At 41.8% G+C, this 22,284-nt stretch overlaps 3 non-coding genes across 3 annotated transcripts; all 3 read right to left on the reverse strand.

The window, feature by feature from the left end:
- Positions 1-2,771: 2,771 nt before the first annotated feature.
- Positions 2,772-2,890, reverse strand: LOC143005960 (5S ribosomal RNA). The gene has a single exon (XR_012964165.1). It is a non-coding gene; the product is annotated as a 5S ribosomal RNA (ribosomal RNA).
- A 14,683-nt stretch (positions 2,891-17,573) lies between these two features.
- LOC143005962 (5S ribosomal RNA) lies at positions 17,574-17,692 on the reverse strand. Its single transcript, XR_012964167.1, has one exon. It is a non-coding gene; the product is annotated as a 5S ribosomal RNA (ribosomal RNA).
- Positions 17,693-18,136: 444 nt separating this feature from the next.
- LOC143005867 (5S ribosomal RNA) lies at positions 18,137-18,255 on the reverse strand. The gene has a single exon (XR_012964104.1). It is a non-coding gene; the product is annotated as a 5S ribosomal RNA (ribosomal RNA).
- Between the last annotated feature and the right edge of the window lie 4,029 nt (positions 18,256-22,284).

Here is a 22,284-nt window from a genome sequence, read left to right on the forward strand (position 1 = left end):
GAGTGGCTGCCAGGCGCCGTCGACCCATTGCTCGTGCACCTCTCCCACAGCATAATCAGACGCGTCCGTGGTGATAGCGATGGGGGCCTTGTGCGACGGGTGGGCCAGCATGGTGGCTTGGCTCAGGGAGGCTTTGGTGGCATCGAACGCGGCATCCCTCTCAGCCGTCCAGTCGACGGCCTGACCGGGGGACTTACCCTTAAGAGCCTCGTGTAGCGGGCGCATAGTGTGGGCGGCCCGGCGGATGAACCGGTGATAAAAGGTTACCATCCCCAGAAACTCCCGGAGTGCACGAGCTGTGTGCGGTCTTGGAAAGGCGGACACGGCCTCCACCTTTGCAGGGAGGGGGGCAGCCCCCTCTTTGCTCACCAGATGTCCGAGGAATTGGATGGAGGGCAACCCGAACACGCACTTCGCAGGGTTGATAATCAAGCCGTGCTGGTCGAGCCTTTTGAAGAGATCCCGGAGGTGTACTTGGTGCTCTCCCTCCGAGGAGCTGGCAACGAGAATATCGTCTAGGTAAACGAAAATGAACGGCATGTCTCTTAGCGCCGAATCCATCAACCGCTGGAAAGACTGTGCAGCGTTCTTAAGTCCAAACGGCATCCGCAGGAACTCAAACAGTCCGAACGGCGTGACCACCGCCGTTTTGGGGATGTCTGCAGGGTGCACCGGGACTTGGTGGTAGCCCCGCACCAGATCCACTTTGGAGAAAACCAGTTTGCCAGCCAGATGTGCGGAGAAATCCTGGATGTGGGGGACCGGGTAGCGGTCCGGTGTGGTAGCGTCGTTAAGGCGGCGGTAGTCTCCGCACGGACGACAACCACCATCTGGTTTAGGGACGATGTGGAGGGGTGAGGCCCATGGGCTGTCAGAGCGGTGGATAATGCCCAGGCACTCCATGTTGGCAAACTCTGACCTGGCGACTGCCAGCCTGACAGGATTGAGCCGCCGGGCCCTAGCGTAGACCGGGGGGCCCTTAGTGTCAATGTGGTGTTCAACCCCGTGCTTGATGGTAGTGGCGGAAAAGGTGGGCTTCGTCAGGCTGGGAAACTCACCAAGTAGGCGTTGATATCTGTCCCCCTCAGCAAGAGAGCTGGAGAGTCCGCCGTATGTTGCCTCACCGCGGACACAAGCAAACGAGGAGAATGTCAATGCGTCTACCAAGCGGCTGTTCTTGACGTCCACTAGTAGTCCGTGAGCGCACAGGAAATCCGCACCGAGGACTGGGAAGGAAATGTCGGCCGTAACAAAATCCCACGTAAACTGCCGGCCCTCGAGACACAGGTTCACAGTCTTTGTGCCATAGGTGCGGATAGGGGTGTCGTTAGCAGACGTCAATGGGGGTCCGTAGCCTCCGCTGGCGGTGTCACTCCTCGTGGCCGGCAAAACGCTACTGTTAGCTCCGGTGTCGCAGAGGAAGTTACGCCTGGAGAGGGTGTCCTTAATGAATAGTAGTCTGCTTGTTGCACCCACGCTCACGGCTACAACTGAACGTGGGCCCTGTCGTTTCCCGCCGGTCCATAGTTGCAAGGGGGCCGGCATCTCTTAGCTTTAGCGCCGAAACGCGCATGGAAGTAGCACATGCCTGAATTTGTGCGGCCGTCAGCAGTCACAGGGTCTCCTGTAGTTAGCATTCCTCTGCTGGGGGGCATGTAGCTGCGCGTCGGGGCTAGCACCTCAGGGGCGAAACGCTGGGTAGCCAGGAAAAAGCGATCAGCCTCCTCGGCGAAAGCTCGTGGCTCCGTGATAGTTGTATTAGTTAAGGCTGTTTGCACGTGTGGCGGCATGTGCCGAAGGAACAGTTCCATGAACAGGAAATTTGGCTCTTCTTTACCTAGCAGGTTCAGCATCATCTCCATGTGCTCTGAGGGCTTACTGTCTCCAAGGCCGTGAATAGCGAACAGGCGTCGGGCTCGTTCCGGCCGTGACAGCTCGAAGGTTTTGAGCAGGAGAGTCTTGAATGCTGCATATTTCTCCAGGGCAGGAAGAGAAGTAATAAACCCCACTGTCCGGGCCGCTGTAGAGCTCCCCAGTGCGGAGACAACGTGGAAATAGCATGTGTCGTCATCCGTTATCCCGCGGAGGGCGAATTGAGCTTCCGTCTGTGCGAACCATGCCGCCGTGGACGTCTCCCAAAACTCCGGCAATTTGAGAAAAACGGCCATGTTCAGTCCAGTCTCGGAAACTTCGTCGAGACTCGCGTCAGGGTCACCAGTGTAGTGCCGAAGGACGGGAGTCGGAGGCGGCATATTGAGTTTTAACGTCCACTTTATAGACATGCGGATTCACTCGTCTCGTACAATCAATACAGCAGAACAACAACACCTACGGACCGGAAGTCCTCGCCCTTTTAACCACCGTGGGGAACACACCTACCCACACCATAGTCCGAGGGGGAATTATGTATAATCACCACAATATCACAATTTACATGATGCCTTCATCAGAAACACACATTTCTGGATAATGAAGTCTTACCTAATGAAACTGATAATCATCACATAGAACATACAGAGGGACCACTTACATCTCTGACGCTCACTTTCATCATCATCATCGTCACACAGTGGCTGGTGTACTTCACTTCTCATGTGCATTCAATCTTCTCATATTATGCCCATGTGCAATACTCATTTTCTGAATGTATGCTTTCATATAAGATAAGATAAGATACAACTTTATTCTCCCGAGGGAAATTGCGTGTTGACAGAGGGAGTGAAACATGAGGGAGGAAGACCAGGTGAGGCCTGCTGCTCAGAGGGCCAAAATGCTTACGGCACCGGGTATTCCCAGGCGGTCTCCCATCCAAGTACTAACCTGGCCCGACGCTGCTTAGCTTCTGAGATCAGACGAGATCGGGCGTGTTCAGAGTGGTATGGCCGTAAAATAGGAGAGCAGCCACACAGAGGCTCTTTATAGGTGAGACAGACCCAGTTCAAGTCACCGTGTACACATGACTACACTCAAGTTCATGTATATCACAATTTACATGATGCCTTCATCAGAAGAACACAGAAGCCTCTATCTCCTTCCTTGTCACAGATATGGGCTTTTAAAGTTTTCTCCAGTTTCAAAAATCGATGACCCGCGGGTCAACATTTTTAGAAAATTTTCAATATTCCCCAATTTGCCCCAAATTTACACAAATTGATGGCATTTCTGTCTGGATGCTGTCCGAAATTTTAGCTCTCTATCTCCTTCCTTGTCACAGATATGGGCTTTTAAAGTTTTCTCCAGTTTCAAAAATCAATGACCCGCAGGTCAACATTTTTAGAAAATTTTCAATATTCCCCAATAAGTCCCAAATTTACACACATTGATGGCATTTCTGTCTGGATGCTGCGTCTGAAATTTTAGCTCTCTATCTCCTTCCTTGTCACAGATATGGGCTTTTCAAGTGTTCTCCAGTTTCAAAAATCGATGACCCGGGTCAACATTTTTAGAAAATTTTCAATATTCCCCAATGTGCCCCAAATTTACACACATTGATGGCATTTCAGCCTGGATGCTGCGTCTGAAATTTTAGCTCTCTATCTCCTTCCTTGTCACAGATATGGGCTTTTCAAGTTTTCTCTAGTTTCAAGAATCGATGACCCGCGGGTCAACATTTTTAGAAAATGTTCAATATTCCCCAATTTGTCTAAAATTTACACAAATTGATGGCATTTCTGTCTGGATGCTGCGTCTGAAATTGTAGCTCTCTATCTCCTTCCTTCTCACAGATATGGGCTTTTTAAGTTTTCTCCAGTTTCAAAAATCGATGACCCGCGGGTCAACTTTTTTCCAAAATTTTCAATATTCCCCAATTTGTCCCAAATTCACACAAATCGATGGCATTTCTGTCTGGATGCTGCGTCTGAAATGTTAGCTCTCTATCTCCTTCCTTGTCACAGATATGGGCTTTTTAAGTTTTCTCCAGGTTCAAAAATCGATGACCCGGGTCAACATTTTGAGAAAATTTTCAATATTCCCCAATTTGCCCAAAATTTACACAAATTGATGGCATTTCTGTCTGGATGCTGCGTCTGAAATTTTAGCTCTCTATCTCCTTCCTTGTCACAGATATGGGCTTTTCAAGTTTTCTCCAGTTTCAAAAATCGATGACCCGCGGGTCAACATTTTTAGAAAATTTTCAATATTCCCCAATAAGTCCCAAATTTACACACATTGATGGCATTTCTGTCTGGATGCTGCGTCTGAAATTTTAGCTCTCTATCTCCTTCCTTGTCACAGATATGGGCTTTTCAAATTTTCACTAGTTACAAGAATCGATGACCCGGGGGTCAACTTTTTTCCAAAATGTTCAATATTCCCCAATTTGTCCCAAATTTACACAAATTGATGGCATTTGTGTCTGGATGCTGTGTCTGAAATTGTAGCTCTCTATCTCCTTCCTTGTCACAGATATGGGCTTTTAAAGTTTTCTCCAGTTTCAAAAATCGATGACCCGCGGGTCAACATTTTTAGAAAATGTTCAATATTCCCCAATTTGTCCCAAATTTACACAAATTGATGGCATCTCTGTCTGGATGCTGCGTCTGAAATTTTAGCTCTCTATCTCCTTCCTTGTCACAGATATGGGCTTTTCAAGTTTTCTCTAGTTTCAAAAATTGATGACCCGCGGGTCAACATTTTTAGAAAATTTTCCATATTCCCCAATTTGCCCCAAATTTACACACATTGATGGCATCTCTGCCTGGATGCTGCGTCTGAAATTTTAGCTCTCTATCTCCTTCCTTGTCACAGACATGGGCTTTTCAAGTTTTCTCTAGTTACAAGAATCGATGACCCGCGGGTCAACATTTTTAGAAAATTTTCAATATTCCCCAATTTGTCCCAAATGTACACAAATTGATGGCATCTCTGTCTGGATGCTGCGTCTGAAATTTTAGCTCTCTATCTCCTTCCTTGTCACAGATATGGGCTTTTCAAGTGTTCTCCAGTTTCAAAAATCGATGACCCGGGTCAACATTTTTAGAAAATTTTCAATATTCCCCAATTTGCCCCAAATTTACACACATTGATGGCATTTCTGCCTGGATGCTGCGTCTGAAATTGAAGCTCTCTATCTCCTTCCTTGTCACAGATATGGGCTTTTCAAGTTTTCTCCAGTTTCAAAAATCGATGACCCGGGGGTCAACTTTTTTCCAAAATTTTCAATATTCCCCAATTTACCCCAAATTTACACACATTGATGGCATTTCTGCCTGGATGCTGCGTCTGAAATTGTAGCTCTTTATCACCTTCCTTGTCACAGATATGGGCTTTTCAAGTTTTCTCCAGTTTCAAAAATTGATGACCCAAGTCAACATTTTAAGAAAATTTTCAATATTCCCCAATTTGCCCCAAATTTACACAAATTGATGGCATTTCTGCCTGGATGCTGCGTCTGAAATTTAAGCTCTCTATCTCCTTCCTTGTCACAGATATGGGCTTTTCAAGTTTTCTCTAGTTTCAAGAATCGATGACCCTGGGGTCAACTTTTTTAGAAACTTTAAAAATATTCCCCAATTTGCCCCAAATTCACACACATTGATGGCATTTCTGCCTGGATGCTGCGTCTGAAATTGTAGCTCTTTATCTCCTTCCTTGTCACAGATATGGGCTTTTCAAGTTTTCTCCAGTTTCAAAAATTGATGACCCTGATCAACATTTTTAGAAAATTTTCAATATTCCCCAATTTGCCCCAAATTTACACACATTGATGGCATTTCTGCCTGGATGCTGCGTCTGAAATTGTAGCTTTCTATCTCCTTCCTTGTCACAGACATGGGCTTTTCAAGTTTTCTCTAGTTACAAGAATCGATGACCCGCGGGTCAACATTTTTAGAAAATTTTCAACATTCCCCAATTTGTCCCAAATTTACACACATTGATGGCATTTCTGCCTGGATGCTGCGTCTGAAATTTTAGCTCTCTATCTCCTTCCTTGTCACAGATATGGGCTTTTCAAGTTTTCTCTAGTTTCAAGAATCGATGACCCGCGGGTCAACATTTTTAGAAAATTTTCAATATTCCCCAATTTGTCCCAAATTTACACAAATTGATGGCATTTCTGCCTGGATGCTGCGTCTGAAATTTAAGCTCTCTATCTCCTTCCTTGTCACAGATATGGGCTTTTCAAGTTTTCTCTAGTTTCAAGAATCGATGACCCTGGGGTCAACTTTTTTAGAAACTTTAAAAATATTCCCCAATTTGCCCCAAATTCACACACATTGATGGCATTTCTGCCTGGATGCTGCGTCTGAAATTGTAGCTCTCTATCTCCTTCCTTGTCACAGATATGGGCTTTTCAAGTTTTCTCTAGTTTCAAGAATCGATGAATTGCGGGTCAACATTTTTAGAAAATTTTCAATATTCCCCAATTTGTCCCAAATTTACACAAATTAATGGCATTTCTGTCTGGATGCTGCTCCTGAAATTTTAGCTCTCTATCTCCTTCCTTGTCACAGATATGGGCTTTTCAAGTTTTCTCCAGTTTCAAAAATCGATGACCCTGGGGTCAACTTTTTTAGAAAATTTTCAATATTCCCCAATTTGCCCCAAATTCACACACATTGATGGCATTTCTGCCTCGATGCTGCGTCTGAAATTTTAGCTCTCTATCTCCTTCCTTGTCACAGATATGGGCTTTTCAAGTTTTCTCTAGTTTCAAGAATCGATGAATTGCGGGTCAACATTTTTAGAAAATTTTCAATATTCCCCAATTTGTCCCAAATTTACACACATTGATGGCATTTCTGCCTGGATGCTGCGTCTGAAATTGTAGCTCTTTATCTCCTTCCTTGTCACAGATATGGGCTTTTCAAGTTTTCTCCAGTTTCAAAAATTGATGACCCTGATCAACATTTTTAGAAAATTTTCAATATTCCCCAATTTGCCCCAAATTTACACACATTGATGGCATTTCTGCCTGGATGCTGCGTCTGAAATTGAAGCTTTCTATCTCCTTCCTTGTCACAGACATGGGCTTTTCAAGTTTTCTCTAGTTACAAGAATCGATGACCCGCGGGTCAACATTTTTAGAAAATTTTCAACATTCCCCAATTTGTCCCAAATTTACACACATTGATGGCATTTCTGCCTGGATGCTGCGTCTGAAATTTTAGCTCTCTATCTCCTTCCTTGTCACAGATATGGGCTTTTCAAGTTTTCTCTAGTTTCAAGAATCGATGACCCGCGGGTCAACATTTTTAGAAAATTTTCAATATTCCCCAATTTGCCCCAAATTCACACACATTGATGGCATTTCTGCCTGGATGCTGCGTCTGAAATTGTAGCTCTCTATCTCCTTCCTTGTCACAGATATGGGCTTTTCAAGTTTTCTCTAGTTTCAAGAATCGATGACCCTGGGGTCAACTTTTTTAGAAAATTTAAAAATATTCCCCAATTTGCCCCAAATTCACACACATTGATGGCATTTCTGCCTGGATGCTGCGTCTGAAATTGTAGCTCTCTATCTCCTTCCTTGTCACAGATATGGGCTTTTCAAGTTTTCTCTAGTTTCAAGAATCGATTAATTGCGGGTCAACATTTTTAGAAAATTTTCAATATTCCCCAATTCGTCCCAAATTTACACAAATTAATGGCATTTCTGTCTGGATGCTGCGCCTGAAATTTTAGCTCTCTATCTCCTTCCTTGTCACAGATATGGGCTTTTCAAGTTTTCTCCAGTTTCAAAAATCGATGACCCTGGGGTCAACTTTTTTAGAAAATTTTCAATATTCCCCAATTTGCCCCAAATTCACACACATTGATGGCATTTCTGCCTGGATGCTGCGTCTGAAATTTTAGCTCTCTATCTCCTTCCTTGTCACAGATATGGGCTTTTCAAGTTTTCTCTAGTTTCAAAAATTGATGACCCGCGGGTCAACATTTTTAGAAAATTTTCCATATTCCCCAATTTGCCCCAAATTTACACACATTGATGGCATCTCTGCCTGGATGCTGCGTCTGAAATTTTAGCTCTCTATCTCCTTCCTTGTCACAGACATGGGCTTTTCAAGTTTTCTCTAGTTACAAGAATCGATGACCCGCGGGTCAACATTTTTAGAAAATTTTCAATATTCCCCAATTTGTCCCAAATGTACACAAATTGATGGCATCTCTGTCTGGATGCTGCGTCTGAAATTTTAGCTCTCTATCTCCTTCCTTGTCACAGATATGGGCTTTTCAAGTGTTCTCCAGTTTCAAAAATCGATGACCCGGGTCAACATTTTTAGAAAATTTTCAATATTCCCCAATTTGCCCCAAATTTACACACATTGATGGCATTTCTGCCTGGATGCTGCGTCTGAAATTGAAGCTCTCTATCTCCTTCCTTGTCACAGATATGGGCTTTTCAAGTTTTCTCCAGTTTCAAAAATCGATGACCCGGGGGTCAACTTTTTTCCAAAATTTTCAATATTCCCCAATTTACCCCAAATTTACACACATTGATGGCATTTCTGCCTGGATGCTGCGTCTGAAATTGTAGCTCTTTATCACCTTCCTTGTCACAGATATGGGCTTTTCAAGTTTTCTCCAGTTTCAAAAATTGATGACCCAAGTCAACATTTTAAGAAAATTTTCAATATTCCCCAATTTGCCCCAAATTTACACAAATTGATGGCATTTCTGCCTGGATGCTGCGTCTGAAATTTAAGCTCTCTATCTCCTTCCTTGTCACAGATATGGGCTTTTCAAGTTTTCTCTAGTTTCAAGAATCGATGACCCTGGGGTCAACTTTTTTAGAAACTTTAAAAATATTCCCCAATTTGCCCCAAATTCACACACATTGATGGCATTTCTGCCTGGATGCTGCGTCTGAAATTGTAGCTCTTTATCTCCTTCCTTGTCACAGATATGGGCTTTTCAAGTTTTCTCCAGTTTCAAAAATTGATGACCCTGATCAACATTTTTAGAAAATTTTCAATATTCCCCAATTTGCCCCAAATTTACACACATTGATGGCATTTCTGCCTGGATGCTGCGTCTGAAATTGTAGCTTTCTATCTCCTTCCTTGTCACAGACATGGGCTTTTCAAGTTTTCTCTAGTTACAAGAATCGATGACCCGCGGGTCAACATTTTTAGAAAATTTTCAACATTCCCCAATTTGTCCCAAATTTACACACATTGATGGCATTTCTGCCTGGATGCTGCGTCTGAAATTTTAGCTCTCTATCTCCTTCCTTGTCACAGATATGGGCTTTTCAAGTTTTCTCTAGTTTCAAGAATCGATGACCCGCGGGTCAACATTTTTAGAAAATTTTCAATATTCCCCAATTTGTCCCAAATTTACACAAATTGATGGCATTTCTGCCTGGATGCTGCGTCTGAAATTTAAGCTCTCTATCTCCTTCCTTGTCACAGATATGGGCTTTTCAAGTTTTCTCTAGTTTCAAGAATCGATGACCCTGGGGTCAACTTTTTTAGAAACTTTAAAAATATTCCCCAATTTGCCCCAAATTCACACACATTGATGGCATTTCTGCCTGGATGCTGCGTCTGAAATTGTAGCTCTCTATCTCCTTCCTTGTCACAGATATGGGCTTTTCAAGTTTTCTCTAGTTTCAAGAATCGATGAATTGCGGGTCAACATTTTTAGAAAATTTTCAATATTCCCCAATTTGTCCCAAATTTACACACATTGATGGCATTTCTGCCTGGATGCTGCGTCTGAAATTGTAGCTCTTTATCTCCTTCCTTGTCACAGATATGGGCTTTTCAAGTTTTCTCCAGTTTCAAAAATTGATGACCCTGATCAACATTTTTAGAAAATTTTCAATATTCCCCAATTTGCCCCAAATTTACACACATTGATGGCATTTCTGCCTGGATGCTGCGTCTGAAATTGAAGCTTTCTATCTCCTTCCTTGTCACAGACATGGGCTTTTCAAGTTTTCTCTAGTTACAAGAATCGATGACCCGCGGGTCAACATTTTTAGAAAATTTTCAACATTCCCCAATTTGTCCCAAATTTACACACATTGATGGCATTTCTGCCTGGATGCTGCGTCTGAAATTTTAGCTCTCTATCTCCTTCCTTGTCACAGATATGGGCTTTTCAAGTTTTCTCTAGTTTCAAGAATCGATGACCCGCGGGTCAACATTTTTAGAAAATTTTCAATATTCCCCAATTTGCCCCAAATTCACACACATTGATGGCATTTCTGCCTGGATGCTGCGTCTGAAATTGTAGCTCTCTATCTCCTTCCTTGTCACAGATATGGGCTTTTCAAGTTTTCTCTAGTTTCAAGAATCGATGACCCTGGGGTCAACTTTTTTAGAAAATTTAAAAATATTCCCCAATTTGCCCCAAATTCACACACATTGATGGCATTTCTGCCTGGATGCTGCGTCTGAAATTGTAGCTCTCTATCTCCTTCCTTGTCACAGATATGGGCTTTTCAAGTTTTCTCTAGTTTCAAGAATCGATTAATTGCGGGTCAACATTTTTAGAAAATTTTCAATATTCCCCAATTCGTCCCAAATTTACACAAATTAATGGCATTTCTGTCTGGATGCTGCGCCTGAAATTTTAGCTCTCTATCTCCTTCCTTGTCACAGACATGGGCTTTTCAAGTTTTCTCTAGTTACAAAAATCGATGACCCTGGGGTCAACTTTTTTAGAAAATTTTCAATATTCCCCAATTTGCCCCAAATTCACACACATTGATGGCATTTCTGCCTGGATGCTGCGTCTGAAATTTTAGCTCTCTATCTCCTTCCTTGTCACAGATATGGGCTTTTCAAGTTTTCTCTAGTTTCAAGAATCGATGAATTGCGGGTCAACATTTTTAGAAAATTTTCAATATTCCCCAATTTGTCCCAAATTTACACACATTGATGGCATTTCTGCCTGGATGCTGCGCCTGAAATTTTAGCTCTCTATCTCCTTCCCTGTCACAGATATGGGCTTTTCAAGTTTTCTCCAGTTTCAAAAATTGATGACCCGGGTCAACATGTTTCCAAAATTTTCAATATTCCCCAATTTGCCCCAAATTTACACACATTGATGGCATTTCTGTCTGGATGCTGCGTCTGAAATTTTAGCTCTCTATCTCCTTCCTTGTCACAGATATGGGCTTTTCAAGTTTTCTCCAGTCTCAAGAATCGATGACCCGCGGGTCAACATTTTTGGAAAATTTTCAATATTCCCCAATTTGCCCCAAATTTACACACATTGATGGCATTTCTGCCTGGATGCTGCGTCTGAAATTTTAGCTCTCTATCTCCTTCCTTGTCACAGATATGGGCTTTTCAAGTTTTCTCCAGTTTCAAAAATCGCTGACAAGCGGGTCAACTTTTTTCCAAAATTTTCAATATTCCCCAATTTGCCCCAAATTTACACACATTGATGGCATTTCTGCCTGGATGCTGCGTCTGAAATGTTAGCTCTCTATCTCCTTCCTTGTCACAGATATGGGCTTTTCAAGTTTTCTCCAGTTTCAAAAATCGATGACCCGGGGGTCAACTTTTTTCCAAAATGTTCAATATTCCCCAATTTACCCCAAATTTACACACATTGATGGCATTTCTGCCTGGATGCTGCGTCTGAAATTGTAGCTCTTTATCACCTTCCTTGTCACAGATATGGGCTTTTCAAGTTTTCTCCAGTTTCAAAAATTGATGACCCTGATCAACATTTTTAGAAAATTTTCAATATTCCCCAATTTGCCCCAAATTTACACACATTGATGGCATTTCTGCCTGGATGCTGCGTCTGAAATTTTAGCTCTCTATCTCCTTCCTTGTCACAGATATGGGCTTTTCAAGTTTTCTCTAGTTTCAAGAATCGATGACCCGCGGGTCAACATTTTTAGAAAATTTTCAATATTCCCCAATTTGTCCCAAATTTACACAAATTGATGGCATTTCTGCCTGGATGCTGCGTCTGAAATTGTAGCTCTCTATCTCCTTCCTTGTCACAGATATGGGCTTTTCAAGTTTTCTCTAGTTTCAAGAATCGATGAATTGCGGGTCAACATTTTTAGAAAATTTTCAATATTCCCCAATTCGTCCCAAATTTACACAAATTAATGGCATTTCTGTCTGGATGCTGCGCCTGAAATTTTAGCTCTCTATCTCCTTCCTTGTCACAGATATGGGCTTTTCAAGTTTTCTCCAGTTTCAAAAATCGATGACCCTGGGGTCAACTTTTTTAGAAAATTTTCAATATTCCCCAATTTGCCCCAAATTCACACACATTGATGGCATTTCTGCCTGGATGCTGCGTCTGAAATTGTAGCTCTCTATCTCCTTCCTTGTCACAGATATGGGCTTTTCAAGTTTTCTCTAGTTTCAAGAATCGATGACCCTGGGGTCAACTTTTTTAGAAAATTTAATAATATTCCCCAATTTGCCCCAAATTCACACACATTGATGGCATTTCTGCCTGGATGCTGCGTCTGAAATTGTAGCTCTCTATCTCCTTCCTTGTCACAGATATGGGCTTTTCAAGTTTTCTCTAGTTTCAAGAATCGATGAATTGCGGGTCAACATTTTTAGAAAATTTTCAATATTCCCCAATTTGCCCCAAATTCACACACATTGATGGCATTTCTGCCTGGATGCTGCGTCTGAAATTTTAGCTTTCTATCTCCTTCCTTGTCACAGACATGGGCTTTTCAAGTTTTCTCTAGTTACAAGAATCGATGACCCGCGGGTCAACATTTTTAGAAAATTTTCAACATTCCCCAATTTGTCCCAAATTTACACACATTGATGGCATTTCTGCCTGGATGCTGCGCCTGAAATTTTAGCTCTCTATATCCTTCCTTGTCACAGATATGGGCTTTTAAAGTTTTCTCCAGTTTCAAAAATTGATGACCCGGGTCAACCTTTTTAGAAAATTTTCAATATTCCCCAATTTGTCCCAAATTTACAAACATTGATGGCATTTCTGCCTGGATGCTGCGTCTGAAATTGTAGCTCTCTATCTCCTTCCTTGTCACAGACATGGGCTTTTCAAGTTTTCTCTAGTTACAAGAATCGATGACCCGCAGGTCAACATTTTTTGAAAATTTTCAATATTCCCCAATTTGCCCAAAATTTACACACATTGATGGCATTTCTGCCTGGATGCTGCGTCTGAAATTGTAGCTCTCTATCTCCTTCCCTGTCACAGATATGGGCTTTTCAAGTTTTCTCCAGTTTCAAAAATTGATGACCCGGGTCAACATTTTTAGAAAATTTGCAATATTCCCCAATTTGCCCCAAATTTACACACATTGATGGCATTTCTGCCTGGATGCTGCGTCTGAAATTGTAGCTCTCTATCTCCTTCCTTGTCACAGATATGGGCTTTTCAAGTTTTCTCTAGTTTCAAGAATCGATGACCCTGGGGTCAACTTTTTTAGAAAATTTAAAAATATTCCCCAATTTGCCCCAAATTCACACACATTGATGGCATTTCTGCCTGGATGCTGCGTCTGAAATGTTAGCTCTCTATCTCCTTCCTTGTCACAGATATGGGCTTTTCAAGTTTTCTCTAGTTTCAAGAATCGATGAATTGCGGGTCAACATTTTTAGAAAATTTTCAATATTCCCCAATTCGTCCCAAATTTACACAAATTAATGGCATTTCTGTCTGGATGCTGCGCCTGAAATTTTAGCTCTCTATCTCCTTCCTTGTCACAGATATGGGCTTTTCAAGTTTTCTCCAGTTTCAAAAATCGATGACCCTGGGGTCAACTTTTTTAGAAAATTTTCAATATTCCCCAATTTGCCCCAAATTCACACACATTGATGGCATTTCTGCCTGGATGCTGCGTCTGAAATTTTAGCTCTCTATCTCCTTCCTTGTCACAGATATGGGCTTTTCAAGTTTTCTCTAGTTTCAAGAATCGATGAATTGCGGGTCAACATTTTTAGAAAATTTTCAATATTCCCCAATTTGCCCCAAATTCACACACATTGATGGCATTTCTGCCTGGATGCTGCGCCTGAAATTTTAGCTCTCTATCTCCTTCCTTGTCACAGATATGGGCTTTTAAAGTTTTCTCCAGTTTCAAAAATTGATGACCCGGGTCAACCTTTTTAGAAAATTTTCAATATTCCCCAATTTGTCCCAAATTTACAAACATTGATGGCATTTCTGCCTGGATGCTGCGTCTGAAATTGTAGCTCTCTATCTCCTTCCTTGTCACAGACATGGGCTTTTCAAGTTTTCTCTAGTTACAAGAATCGATGACCCGCAGGTCAACATTTTTTGAAAATTTTCAATATTCCCCAATTTGCCCAAAATTTACACACATTGATGGCATTTCTGCCTGGATGCTGCGTCTGAAATTGTAGCTCTCTATCTCCTTCCCTGTCACAGATATGGGCTTTTCAAGTTTTCTCCAGTTTCAAAAATTGATGACCCGGGTCAACATTTTTAGAAAATTTGCAATATTCCCCAATTTGCCCCAAATTTACACACATTGATGGCATTTCTGCCTGGATGCTGCGTCTGAAATTGTAGCTCTCTATCTCCTTCCTTGTCACAGACATGGGCTTTTCAAGTTTTCTCTAGTTACAAGAATCGATGACCCGCGGGTCAACATTTTTAGAAAATTTTCAATATTCCCCAATTTGTCCAAAATTTACACAAATTGATGGCATTTCTGCCTGGATGCTGCGCCTGAAATTTCAGCTCTCTATCTCCTTCCTTGTCACAGATATGGGCTTTTCAAGTTTTCTCCAGTTTCAAAAATTGATGACCCGGGTCAACATTTTTAGAAAATTTTCAATATTCCCCAATTTGCCACAAATTTACACACATTGATGGCATTTCTGTCTGGATGCTGCGTCTGAAATTGTAGCTCTCTATCTCCTTCCTTGTCACAGATATGGGCTTTTCAAGTTTTCTCCAGTTTCAAAAATTGATGACCCGGGTCAACATTTTTAGAAAATTTTCAATATTTTCCCAATTTGTCCCAAATTTACACAAATTGATGGCATTTCTGTCTGGATGCTGCGTCTGAAATTGTAGCTCTCTATCTCCATCCTTGTCACAGACATGGGCTTTTCAAGTTTTCTCTAGTTACAAGAATCGATGACCCGCGGGTCAACATTTTTAGAAAATTTTCAATATTCCCCAATTTGTCCAAAATTTACACAAATTGATGGCATTTCTGCCTGGATGCTGCGCCTGAAATTTCAGCTCTCTATCTCCTTCCTTGTCACAGATATGGGCTTTTCAAGTTTTCTCCAGTTTCAAAAATTGATGACCCGGGTCAACATTTTTAGAAAATTTTCAATATTCCCCAATTTGCCACAAATTTACACACATTGATGGCATTTCTGTCTGGATGCTGCGTCTGAAATTTTAGCTCTCTATCTCCTTCCTTGTCACTGATATGGGCTTTTAAAGTTTTCTCCAGATTCAAAAATCGATGACCCGGGGGTCAACTTTTTTCCAAAATTTTCAATATTCCCCAATTTGCCCCAAATTTACACACATTGATGGCATTTCTGCCTGGATGCTGCGTCTGAAATTGTAGCTCTCTATCTCCTTCCTTGTCACAGATATGGGCTTTTCAAGTTTTCTCCAGTTTCAAAAATTGATGACCCGGGTCAACATTTTTAGAAAATTTTCAATATTTTCCCAATTTGTCCCAAATTTACACAAATTGATGGCATTTCTGTCTGGATGCTGCGTCTGAAATTGTAGCTCTCTATCTCCATCCTTGTCACAGACATGGGCTTTTCAAGTTTTCTCTAGTTACAAGAATCGATGACCCGCGGGTCAACATTTTTAGAAAATTTTCAATATTCCCCAATTTGCCCCAAATTTACACACATTGATGGCATTTCTGTCTGGATGCTGCGTCTGAAATTGTAGCTCTCTATCTCCTTCCTTGTCACAGATATGGGCTTTTCAAGTTTTCTCCAGTTTCAAAAATGTATGACCCGGGTCAACATTTTTAGAAAAATTTTCAATATTCCCCAATTTGTCCCAAATTTACACACATTGATGGCATTTCTGTCTGGATGCTGCGTCTGAAATTGTAGCTCTCTAACTCCTTCCTTGTCACAGATATGGGCTTTTCGAGTTTTCTCCAGTTTCAAAAATTGATGACCCGGGTCAACATTTTTAGAAAATTTTCAATATTCCCCAATTTGCCCCAAATTTACACACATTGATGGCATTTCTGCCTGGATGCTGCGTCTGAAATTGTAGCTCTCTATCTCCTTCCTTGTCACAGACATGGGCTTTTCAAGTTTTCTCTAGTTACAAGAATCGATGACCCGCGGGTCAACATTTTTAGAAAATTTTCAATATTCCCCAATTCGCCCCAAATTTACACTCATTGATGGCATTTCTGCCTGGATGCTGCGCCTGAAATTTCAGCTCTCTATCTCCTTCCTTGTCACAGATATGGGCTTTTCAAGTTTTCTCCAGTTTCAAAAATTGATGACCCGGGTCAACATTTTTAGAAAATTTTCAATATTCCCCAATTTGCCCCAAAGTTACAAACATTGATGGCATTTCTGCCTGGATGCTGCGCCTGAAATTTCAGCTCTCTATCTCCTTCCTTGTCACAGATATGGGCTTTTCAAGTTTTCTCCAGTTTCAAAAATTGATGACCCGGGTCAACATTTTTAGAAAATTTTCAATATTCCCCAATTTGTCCCAAATTTACACAAATTGATGGCATTTCTGTCTGGATGCTGCGTCTGAAATTTTAGCTCTCTATCTCCTTCCTTGTCACAGATATGGGCTTTTCAAGTTTTTTCCAGTTTCAGAAATCGATGACCCGCGGGTCAACATTTTTGGAAAATTTTCAATATTCCCCAATTTGCCCCAAATTTACACACATTGATGGCATTTCTGCCTGGATGCTGCGTCTAAAATTGTAGCTCTCTATCTCCTTCCTTGTCACAGATATTGGCTTTTCAAGTTTTCTCCAGTTTCAAAAATTGATGACCCGCGTCAACATTTTTAGAAAATTTTCAATATTCCCCAATTTGCCCCAAATTTACACACATTGATGGCATTTCTGCCTGGATGCTGCGTCTGAAATTTTAGCTCTCTATCTCCTTCCTTGTCACAGATATGGGCTTTTCAAGTTTTCTCCAGTTTCAAAAATTGATGACCCGGGTCAACATTTTTAGAAAATTTTCAATATTCCCCAATTTGCCCCAAATTTACACACATTGATGGCATTTCTGCCTGGATGCTGCGTCTGAAATTTTAGCTCTCTATCTCCTTCCTTGTCACAGATATGGGCTTTTCAAGTTTTCTCCAGTTTCAAAAATTGATGACCCGGGTCAACATTTTTAGAAAATTTTCAATATTCCCCAATTTGCCCCAAGTTTACACACATTGATGGCATTTCTGCCTGGATGCTGCGCACTTTCATCATCATCATCATCATCATCATCATCATCGTCACACAGTGGCTCGTGTACTTCACTCCTCATGTGCATTCAATCATCTCATATTATGCCCATGTGCAATACTCATTTTCTGAATGTATGCTTTCTTATGAGATAAGATAAGATACAACTTTATTCTCCCGAGGGACATTGGGTGTTGACACAGGGAGTGAAACATGAGGGAGGAGGACCAGGTGAGGCCTGCTGCTCAGAGGGCCAAAATGCTTACTGCACCGGGTATTCCAAGGCGGTCTCCCATCCAAGTACTAACCTGGCCCGACGCTGCTTAGCTTCCGAGATCAGACGAGATCGGGCGTGTTCAGAGTGGTATGGCCGTAAACGAGGAAAGCAGCCACTCAGAGGCTCTTTATAGGTGAGACAGACCCAGTTCAAGTCACCGTGTACACATGACTACACTCAAGTTCATATATATCACAATTTACATGATGCCTTCATCAGAAACACACATTTCTGGATAATGAAGTCTTACCTAAAGAAACTGGTAATCATCACATAGAACATACAGAGGTACCACTTACATCTCTGACGCTCACTTTCATCCTCATCATTACATTGTCACACAGTGTCTCTTGTACTTCACTTCTCATGTGCATTCAATCTTCTCATATTATGACCATGTGCAATACTCATTTTCTGAATGTATGCTTTCATATAAGATTGGATAAGATGCAACTTTATTCTCCCGAGGGAAACTGTGTGTTCACAGAGGGAGTGAAACATGAGGGAGGAGGACCAAGTGAGGCCTGCTGCTCAGAGGGCCAAAATGCTTACGGCACCGGGTATTCCCAGGCGGTCTCCCATCCAAGTACTAACCTGGCCGGACGCTGCTTAGCTTCCGAGATCAGATGAGATTGGGCGTGTTCAGAGTGGTATGGCCGTAAACGAGGAGACCAGCCACACAGAGGCTCTTTATAGGTGAGACAGACCCAGTTCAAGTCACCGTGTACACATGACTACACTCAAGTTCATGTATATCACAATTTACATGATGCCTTCATCAGAAGAACACTAACATTTCTGATAAGATAAGATACAACTTTATTCTCCCGAGGGAAATTGCGTGTTCACAGAGGGAGTGAAACATGAGGGAGGAGGACCAGGTGAGGCCTGCTGCTCAGAGGGCCAAAATGCTTACTGCACCGGGTATTCCCAGGCGGTCTCCCATCCAAGTACTATCCTGGCCCGACGCTGCTTAGCTTCTGAGATCAGATGAGATCGGGCGTGTTTTTTTTTTTTCTCCTTTATTATCAAAAAATAAATATTTTTACAAATACATTTTACACAAGTAAATACAAGTCATTTCAAATCAAATCAAATTATTTCCAACAATCCATAACACCATTCATCACATCTTTTTTTTTTCTTTTTTTTTTTTTTCCTTCACCCATCACCCCTCACCCTTGACCTATTGACATTTGCACCCCACCCTGATTTCTACACACAAATAGACAGTTATCTTCCAGCACCTTTTGTTTGAAATTCTTGTCCCCACCATCCCACAGCAGACTCACATTCCTTTTCATAAAGTTACCGAAAAATCTCCACATGTTCACTTTTTTGTCCTCGAAATGTGAATAGTTTCTCCGAAGTCTGATGACATGTTTGGCATAACTCAGAATGTAATTGATAAGCCATTTGTTCACCCCTGCTTTCCTTTCCTTATACCCAAATAGAAAAAACCTCTCCCATTTTTCCTTTTCCGTGATTGTGACTCTACATTTTTGAAAGCATTGGTCCAGTTTCTCAAAAAACACTTTTAACTCCTTACATTCAAAAATAAAGTGCCTAAATGTCTCCACTTCCACCTCACATATATCACAAACCTTGCTGTTGAGTCTATTTATCTGGTTTAGCACCAAATTGACAAATATTCTATTGTGTCTGAGCCTGAAATTTGTATCAAAGCACTCTGATGAAATGAACTTCACATTTAGATCTGACCAAATGTGCTCCCTCTTAAGCCCATGGAACTGCCTTAGCCATACTTCCTCAGCTGCCGCTTTCTTCTTTTCCTTTCCCAAAAACACTCTATATAGTATCTTGGAGTTAACTGATCGTATGTCATGCTCTTTCCCTCCTTGGATGAGGGAGAAACTGACCAACTCCAGAGCCTTCTCTGCCCTCCTCCCCTTCACCAGCGCCACCCAGCTACGAGGTAACCCCTCTAAAATTCTCTGGCATAGTCTTTTGATCTCTATTGGTCTCACTTTCCCTAATCTTCCCCTGACCTCCTGGATTACTTCCTCCTGCAGAAATCCACCACCTCTTTGGATAAAGTGCTTCACCTGATTTAAACCTAGTTCCTCCAAGTACCTCCCTGAAAATACCTTCCCCTGACACCTTATTGCCGGCTTTCTGAAAACTGGTTGGTGTAACACCTGCTCCGCAGTCTCACATCTAAACTTTAAATCCCCCAGTAAAATATTCCACGCTTCAAGTATTTCCCCTGTAAATGCATTAACCTGTGCTCTTTCCCTTTGCTCCGTTTCCCTACATAGATTAAACACTCCTCTATTATCCCACCCCTGTAGGCAAGAGTCGAGGCACTTCTGCCACGCGTAAATCTTTGCGTTTCCCCTAAATTTCCCTAACAGTCGAATCCGTGCACTAAGCTTTTTACTTTTCAGGTCCACCAATTTCAAACCGCCCTCCTTCTGCCCATTGATGAGCACCTTCCTGGCTATCAAATGCTGTTTTTTATTCCAGATGAAAGCACTCATCATGTCATTCAGCTTTCCTATTACCCTGTCCGGCTTTTCACAGACTCTTAGCGCATACTGACACTTGGACAGGAGGAGGGCGTTAGTTACTATCACTTTACCCCTTAGATTCAATTTCCTCCCGGACCAGAAATCCAATCGCATTTTGATTTTTCCCTCTATTTCACCCCACGTTTGTTTTGTTGCTGCATCTCGATTCTTACCTACGTATACACCCAAAACCTTCACCATTTAATTTCTCTTTACAAAATTCCATTTATTTACACAATCGAAACCATCACCAAAGCCAATTAGCTCGGTTTTTTCCCCATTGATTTTGGCCCCAGATGCCCTCTCATAGCACTCTACATGCTGCAGCACCCTGTCTACACTCCTCTCATCCCTAACCGTAATACTTATGTCATCTGCGTACTGGTAGATTTTCGTGTCCGTTTTATCTTCCATTTCAATCCCCAAAATCCCTGGGTCCCTCCTAATGAGGGCAGACAAGGGTTCTGCCGCTATGGAGTATAACATAGCTGAAAGCGGGCATCCTTGCCTGATTGACCTCTCCAGAGCGAAGCTCTCAGTTAACCTCCCGTTTATTTTCACCCTACTGATGGCATTCCTATATATTAACCTAATCCATTTAGTGAAACCTTCCCCGAAACCCATCTTTTCCAGTGTTTTAAACAAAAAATCATGATCCACCCTATCAAACGCCTTCTCTAAATCAACCCCTATGTACAGCCCTCCCTTCTGATTCATTTTGTCAAAGATGTCCTGGATCGATAAGATGATGTCACTAATGACTCTCCCTACCACACCATAACACTGACAGGGATTCACCACTGTGCCTATCACCTCCTTCAATCTGTTTGCCAGGATTTTAGCCAGTATTTTATAATCTGTATTTAGCAGACTAATTGGCCTATAATTCCCCAAATCACCTTTGTCACCCTTATTCTTATACACCACTCGGATTAGCCCCGTGAAGAAGTCCCCAGATGCTTTCCCCTCCCGCTCCATGCATTGAAAGATTCTCAGGAGAATTGGCTTCATCACCTGTTTAAAGGTGATGTAAAATTCCCCCGATAACCCATCCAGCCCTGGACTTTTGTTCTTATTCAAACCATTTATTACTCTTTCCAATTCTTCCTCTGTTATGTTTTTATCACAGTCTGCTCTGTCATCTTCCCCTAATTTTTTTTCTATCCCTTCAAAAACACTGTGGTCTGTAGAGTTTACCTCCATCTTTGAAAAAAGTGTTTTAAAATGTTTATGAGCCACCTCCAGCATTTCCTCTGTCTTCTCCATTGTCTTACCCTCTTCATTTTTCAGGTTTTGCAGATGAGCTTTCTTTTGCTGTCTTTTTTCAAGCCCTAAAAAGAAACTTGTATTCTTTTCCCCTTCTAAAATATCCTTCATCCTCGATCTGATAGCTGCCCCTCTGCTCCGTTTCTTCTCAAGCTCATCTAATTGTTTTCTCAGCATGAGATATTTTAGATTGTTGAAGTTTTCCTCTGCAATCGACCTTTCCAGCTCTTTATTAATCTGGTCTCTTAAACTATACTCAGTTCTTCTTTCCTTCTCCATTTTATTTTTACAATAGTTTATTGTCACTTTTTTGATGTGCAATTTCACCTCCTCCCACCACTCCCCCATATTTATACAACCCTCACCCTGCAGTTCTCTTTTTCTTTCTTTCAGTAGATTTTCAACTTTCTCCCTATATTTTCCATCCAGCAAAACACTGTTATTTAAACACCATAACCCTCCACCTTTGTGCTCTTTCTCCCCCAGCTCCACCCATAACCTTGCATGATCGCTAAACCCTGTGAACTCATACCAGCATTTTGAAATCTTTTTTTCCAGCCCAGATGCTAATAGACATAAGTCAATCCAGGACCGTTTAAGTTTCCCCAGAACCGTCTGTCGTCTGGAAAAGCCCCTTTCTCCCATATTGCGCACCCTCCACAGATCTACCAGGTTGAAATAGTCAAAAAGCTCATTTAGCGATTTCCTACTTATATCACTTTTGTATGTATTGTTGCTTGATATATCCAATCTCGTAAGTGCACAGTTAAAATCCCCCACTACACAAATGTTCCCTCCCAAATGCGGTTTTAGTTGATCAAAGAAAATTCCACGCTTGTTGTCCTCATTCGGTGCATAAATATTCAAAAGTTTGTAAAGCACATTCCTGTAAATAA

The sequence above is a fragment of the Genypterus blacodes genome, unplaced genomic scaffold (assembly GCF_046128005.1).
Source record: "Genypterus blacodes isolate CSIRO-AG114 ecotype Tasmania unplaced genomic scaffold, CSIRO-AGI_Gbla_v1 ptg000072l_1, whole genome shotgun sequence".
Lineage (NCBI taxonomy): Eukaryota > Metazoa > Chordata > Actinopteri > Ophidiiformes > Ophidiidae > Genypterus > Genypterus blacodes.